We start from the raw sequence: 6,610 nt of genomic DNA, 5'->3' as shown, positions 1-6,610 counted from the left end.
GTGATTTCCAACATTCTGGATCATTGCTGCCGACACCCCGCTAGCTGTTCGTACCCTCCTCGGAGAGACACTGGTCACCTGAGCGACAGCAGGGCTCCAGCTCCAAATGAAGCTGGTCCGCCTCTCCTCGCACTCCTCCCCGGCTCCCGCCCCTCCTGAGCCAGCCGTTATCAGTTATCACCGTGTCCCGGCCTTTCCTCAGACTGCCCTCGGGCTGCCCTTCCCCTAGCGCCCCACACGGAGGCTCCGCGCCAGCCCGCCTGCCTGCCCAGTGCAGAGCACGGAGGGAGGCTGCCAGCTGGGCCACAGCCATGTCAGGGGGCCCTATGCCCACCCACTGCGCACCCAGCTGGACACTCACTGCACCTCCAGCCACAGCCAAACTTCATCACCCCCACTTCCAGCCCCTGACATCCTCCCCACAGGGACTCTGGCTCTGGGATGGCTCCCGGCCCCAGCCAGTGACACTGGCAAAACAGGCACCGGCTTTCCATCCGTCCACAAGGGGTCAGGCTGGAAGGTGACAGGAGTCTGGGGAGCTGCCAGCAGCCTCCCAGAGAGATACCAGACCCACCTGCTAGGACTCTTCACCCTTGAGGTGCCACCCAACGCTCCAGCCCACCGGCATCCAGCAGCTGCTGGCCAGCGATGGGGCACACGCCCCTCACTTCCTTAAAATAGGTGGCGTGACTTTTCTAAAAGTGACACCTGCCAAATTCCACCCATCCGCACCACAGAGTTCATCCCCCTGGGCTCCCACCCCAGCCCCTAAAAGACTAAAAGACCATCAGGACATTCCCTTCTCCCTCTCACTTCTGCAAGGCACATGGCGAGGCAGCTTTGACACTCACATTGGATTTCTCACGACAGGGCAATAAAATCAAGCGCTTGGTGTTTAAGAAAAGAAGGAGGAGAGTGGAATGCAGGCAGGGGAGCTGGGACGGACAAGTGGATGGCAAATAATAATGAGCACCTCACAATAACCCAGCACCCACTGTGTGCCAGGCCTCACCATGTCCTCATTCCAACCCCACCTGAAGGTCGCTGGGGGAGGGTAGGTGAGGTGCCCCAGGTGGCCCAGCTATTGAGTGCAGAGCTGTGCTGGAACAGAGGTCAGTCCAATTCTGAGGTCTCTGCCCTTCCCTCTGCCCCTCTAGTTCACTCACCACATCCCTAATAATGTCTCCTCTTGGGCCTAAGACAACTGGTTTCTGGGCCTGTTTCTTTCACTAATGTGCTATGTGACTTTGGGCAAGTTTTCTCCTCTCTCTGGGCCGCCCTGTTCTAGAAGTCAAGGACTCTAATGTCCATCACTGTGAGCTCAGGCCTTGCCTTCAAAGAGTTTATGGTCTGTCAGTACTTCAGTGTCTACAAATGCAAAATTAAAGTCACGCCTTAAAAATGGCAAGATGATCCAAGGATGGCACTGAGGACTGGGGCAAGCTGGGAGGCTCTGTGGAGGAGGTAGTGCTAGAGCCGGACGGAAGACTGAATAGGCTGACCAGAGGCGTGAGGTGGGAGGCCTAATGGGAACAGAACAGGGTGCAGTCATAGGCAGTGAGGGCCCTCATCTTGCAGGAAAAAGCTGGGAGTCTATCGTGGAGGACCTTGAATGCCAGGCAACAAGGTTTAGGCATCAAGGAGCCTCTGAGGTTGAAGAACACGCTCAGTATGATAAAAGCCATGTGAGGTGAAGAGGACAGGTGTCATGAGACCTTTCTGGACAGGTAAGAAAACTGGCCTAGAAAGGGGATAGCTCAACTCACTGGATCCCCAATCTCACTGGGTAAGGCATGCAGTCAGGACCATTTCAGGGTCCTCACTATGCAGATGAGCGGATAGAAACCCAGAGAGCTTCTGGTCCCCAACCCTACCCTCTCTCCAGAGCTGTCTGGACTCAGACTCACTGGACTCAATCCAGTGTCCCCGTCTTACAGATGAACACATCGAGACACAGGGATGAAAAGTGAGCCAACCAAAGTCATAGAGCAAGGAAGTTGTCTAGAATCACCACTCCTGGCCTCAAGTCTAGAGTCCTGTCCACGCCACACCACAACAAGGCATAAAATATGAAAGACATCATTCAGTTAGACTTATGAGAAGACTTCCAGCAAGGCTGAATCAAGATACTATCAGGAACCAGATCTTTCTGCAGAGGCTCCTCCAGCCCACAAAGGTCTCCCTCCCCTTTGCTGTTTATTACAGAATTGACTCTGTGTCTCTTTAGCAGCTCTGTTTGGTCTGTTACTCCAATGAATATTTCCAAGGGTATCTGTCTCCCCTTTCCAACTCACTTGGGAGCCCCCTGACGGCTGATATCACATCTTACTCATCTCTGTGCCTATACCACGAGCTACCAGACCAGGGCCCTAAATGCAGAAGGTATGAAACACACCTGATGGATCATAGTCCTGGAAAGGTGAATCCAGAAGAGGTCTTAAGTGATAGCTAGTCAATGGTTCTCCAACTTCAGCCTGCATCAGAATCACCCAGAGGGCTTTTTTTTTTTTTTTGGCCGCTCCAAGAGGCATGTGGGATCTTACTTCCCTGACCAGGGATCAAACCAGCACCCCCTGCAGTGGAAGCGCAGAGTCTTAATCACTGGACTGACAGGGAAGTCCCCAAGGGGCTTATTAAAATACAGATTTCTAGGGCTTCCCTGGTGGCGCAGTGGTTGAGAGTCCGCCTGCCGATGCAGGGGACGCGGGTTCGTGCCCCGGTCCGGGAAGATCCCGCATGCCGCAGAGCGGCTGGGCCCATGAGTCATGGCCGCTGAGCCTGCGCGTCCAGAGCCTGTGCTCCACAACGGGAGAGGCCACAACAGTGAGAGGCCCGCGTACCGCAAAAAATAAATAAATAAAAAATAAAAGACAGATTTCTAGGACCTACCTCCAGCAGAGCTGCAGTAGAGCCCAAGAATTTGCAACAAGCTCCCAAGTGATACTGATGCTGCTGGTCCGGGGACCACGCTTTGAGAACCAGTGAGCTAGGTCAGTCCTCCCATTTTAAGCTGGGGAAGATGAGGCCCAGAGGTTTTAAAGGCAGCAGTTGACAGTATATCACTATCATCGTCATCGTCATCACTGCCATTTTAGCCCTGTCATTTTAGCCCTTCTCACCTGCCCAGCACTGTACAAGCACTTGTTTGTTACCATCTCTGGGCCTCACTCTAAGAGGACAGTATTACGACTAATATTCTCCCGCAGAGGAAAGAACAGAGGCAGAGTCGTCTGTCCAAAGTCACACAACTGATAATACTTAGCACCACAGCTTGCACTCTGATCTAGGTCCAGAGCCCAGAAGCTTAACCACCACTCTACATAACCTGCTTACAGCTTATGCTGACCAAGGAATTATCTAGAGGTTCTCAAATCCAGCAGGCTCATTTCCGGTGAGGGATGAGGTTGTGGTGCCCTCAGTCCAAAGGCCTGGTTCTCGAGTGGTCCATGACTGGAGGAAGATTGCCTCTTAAGCCCCACGAGCCCAGAGTATTTTCTCCCTCAAACACTTCTTGTCCCACATTACATCCTTCATCTGGCCCCACTGATGGGGCCTTCCTGGCTGGAGGACAAACATCGGCATTAATTCTTCAGGTCCATGTCCCAGCTCCACCTCCCACTCAGTGACAAAACACAATAAAACAATCTCCACTCCTACGATGATGCTGGGTTGTCACTGTCCCATCAGACTGGGAGCTCACAGGGGCAGAGACCTCATCTGAGTCCTCAACACAGGATCTGCCCAGACCAAGGGTTTAGTGACCAAGTGATGAATGAATGAATGAATGGATGATTGGGTATAGGGGCAAATGAGGGAATAAGTGAGTGAATAAGTGACCGAACTCCCAGGAATTCCCTCTGCTGGACCTTCTAGCCTTCCCAGATAGGACCACAGACTCTCTAGGTGGGAGGGGACTTCTGACATCATCCACTCGAACTCCCACTTTCAGCACTGCCCTAGCCGAACCCCTCCAGGGGCCAGAACCTGCAGCCGTCCCATCTCCACACACAGGCCTAGTGTCCCAGCCTCCATTTACACACCTCTAAGACTGAAGAACTCACTCCATCTAAGGTTGCCTGGACGATTAAAGAGCTCTAATATCCACAAGGATGTTACCATTATCCTTAGCCATGAGGATAAGGCCATTACCTCATGACCAAGGCTCTGTGTCACCCAGAACAAGGCTGCTCCCCTAGCCTGTGACAGCTGGCAGAGACATGGGAGCACATGGCCTGTCCTCTACTGGCCCTAGTCTCCCTGTTCATATTTCTTTTTTGTTTGTTTGTTTGTTTTTTTGGTTGTTTTTTTTTTGTTTGCGGTACACGGGCCTCTCACTGTTGTGGCCTCTCCCGTTGCGGAGCACAGGCTCCGGACGCGCAGGCTCAGCGGCCATGGCTCACGGGCCCAGCCGCTCCGCGGCATGTGGGATCTTCCCGGACCGGGGCACGAACCCGTGTCCCCTGCATCGACAGGCGGACTCTCAACCACTGCGCCACCAGGGAAGCCCCTCTTCTTTTTTTTTTTAATCTTTAAAATTTTTTAAAAAATTTTGGCTGCACCACACAGCATGTGGGATCTCAGCTCCGTGACCAGGGATCGAACTCGAGTCCACTGCAGTGGAAGCATGGAGTCTGAACCACTGAATCGCCAGGAAGTCCCAGACTTATTTCTTCTAATCCTCTCAAGTCATGAACAAAGCTTCCCACTGTTCCCTCACACATCTGGATTTTCCCTTGTTCCTGCTATTCCATCTACCCTGATGCCCTCTAATAACTCAACATCCAAACCCTCCCCCCAGTCAAGGCCTGGCTCAAATGGCATCACCTCCAGGAAGTCTTCTGGGCTCCTCCTAAGTGGAAATTACATCCTCCTCCTCTGTATCTTCACTCCCCACACATAAACACACAGCCGCAGTTCACAGCTCTTTATTTCTCTCTCACATTGCTTTTTCTCTTAAATTGGACTGACTTGTGCTCATTTCTCCTTCTTGACCTTGAACAAGCAGGTAGAAGGGATGGTGTTGGTTCCTCAGAGCATCCTGCCCCTCTCCCACCAAACACTCAGTTACTGGAACACAGTAGATGCTCAGTAAGCGTCTACAGAATGAGGGAGTGAGTAATGGAATGGGAAAGAACAAGGGAATGTGTGAGTGAATGGAAGTAAATCCATGTGTAAATGAATGATCAAATGAATGAAAGAATGCCATGCTCTCCTGTTCTCCAAGCTAAGACTCTCAGTTCCTTCTGGAGGCCCCTTGGGCTTGGCATGGCAGAATAAAGGAAGCTGTGGGATAAATGGGGAGGGGGCAGAAGGGAGGAACAAAGGAAGTAGGTGGTGATACCAGCAAGAGAGGAAGTAGAGATGACTTCATCGTTGCTTCAAGGCCAGGCCCCCCCTTAGAACCACAGCCATTTATGGAGAAGCCGGGCAAGGAGAGCAGTGAGAAGCCCAGTGAATGGTCCAGAGGGGAGAAGATACAGCATGGTGGGGATGGAGAGGAGGGAATGCCTACAAGGCGTGGAGGCCAGATTCAGGATGTATAAGCGGAGTACTGGACTTGCCCAGCCAGCCCTGAACTCTCTCCTGCCTAGCGGCTCGAGTGTGCTCTCCCTCTCTCTCTCTCTCACCACCTCCTCCTGCAGGAGCTGAACCCCCTCCTTGGCCCAGCTGCTGCGGGTCTGAAACCAGTCCGACTTCCAGGATTGGACCCTTGCCAGGGAGTGGCTCACCCACGGGCTGGTGCTCCCCCCACCCCACGCCTGGCCTGAGTGAGTCAGCATTGGCTGCACCCTCTGGACTGTGAGTCTTGTGGCCCTAGGCACTGTCAAGGGCCAGCCTCCTCATCCTCGTGAGAGGCCTGCCCATCCCAGCTCAAATCCCAGGATGCCTCATGCCCCAGCCTGCCCACGCAAGAGCGCTGCCAGGCACCACTTGGCTTATCCGGATCCTGCCCCTGGGGTAGAGGCAGATCTGCCTGGAGAGGGCGCTGGAGTCGAGGAAGAGCCAGCAGCAGGAGGATCTCAAGGAATTGGGCCCTTCCGAGATGGGGAGGTGGGGCGGGGGGGGGCCTGCAGGCGGCACGGGTCTTACCCAAGTGGTGGGGCGCTCAGGACCTAACAGCTCGCAGAGCCGCGGCCGGGGAGCCTGCTGGGGACGTCGGAGAAGCAGGTCCGTGGGGCGAGGCTCAGCGACTGTGCATCCGAGGTCCTAGAGCAGACCCTGATGGGGGAGGCTGCGGGAAGCTGGAGGGAGGCGCAGGAAGCGGGCAGAGGCCCAGGCAGGAGCGGCCCAGGCCAGTTCCCAGACGAGTCTGGTCCCCTCCCCTCCCCTCGCCAGTGCGGGTGAGGCGGCCCCGGGCTGCCGAGCAGAGCGCCAGGGCTGCAGGACGGGCGCCAGACACTCCGCGCCGCGAGGCGGCAGAGGCGGAAACGCCGGTGGCCGGACCTGACAGGCTAGAGGTGGAGCCAGGCAGGCGGCGGGGTGCAAAACCCGTCTCCCTGTCATTGCTAAACCAGCCCCTCACAGTTTTGAAAAGTAATACCTGCTAGTCGTTCACACCTTATTGAGCACCTGCTGTGTGCCAAACACAGAGCTGGGTGCTGGGATGAGG

At 54.7% G+C, this 6,610-nt stretch overlaps 1 protein-coding gene across 1 annotated transcript in view; it reads right to left on the bottom strand.

The window, feature by feature from the left end:
* ACOT11 (acyl-CoA thioesterase 11) overlaps positions 1-6,398 on the bottom strand; it is a 52,496-nt gene extending 46,098 nt beyond the window's left edge. The window contains exon 1 of the mRNA XM_024739307.1: positions 6,091-6,398. The gene's annotated coding sequence lies outside the window, so the exon portion shown is untranslated. The remainder of the gene's footprint in view (positions 1-6,090) is intronic.
* Between the last annotated feature and the right edge of the window lie 212 nt (positions 6,399-6,610).

Source organism: Neophocaena asiaeorientalis, unplaced genomic scaffold (genome assembly GCF_003031525.2).
Source record: "Neophocaena asiaeorientalis asiaeorientalis breed wild unplaced genomic scaffold, Neophocaena_asiaeorientalis_V1.1 scaffold138, whole genome shotgun sequence".
NCBI lineage: Eukaryota > Metazoa > Chordata > Mammalia > Artiodactyla > Phocoenidae > Neophocaena > Neophocaena asiaeorientalis.
The sequence above is the reverse complement of the archived record's forward strand: the minus strand, read 5'-3'. Positions and strand labels throughout refer to the sequence as shown.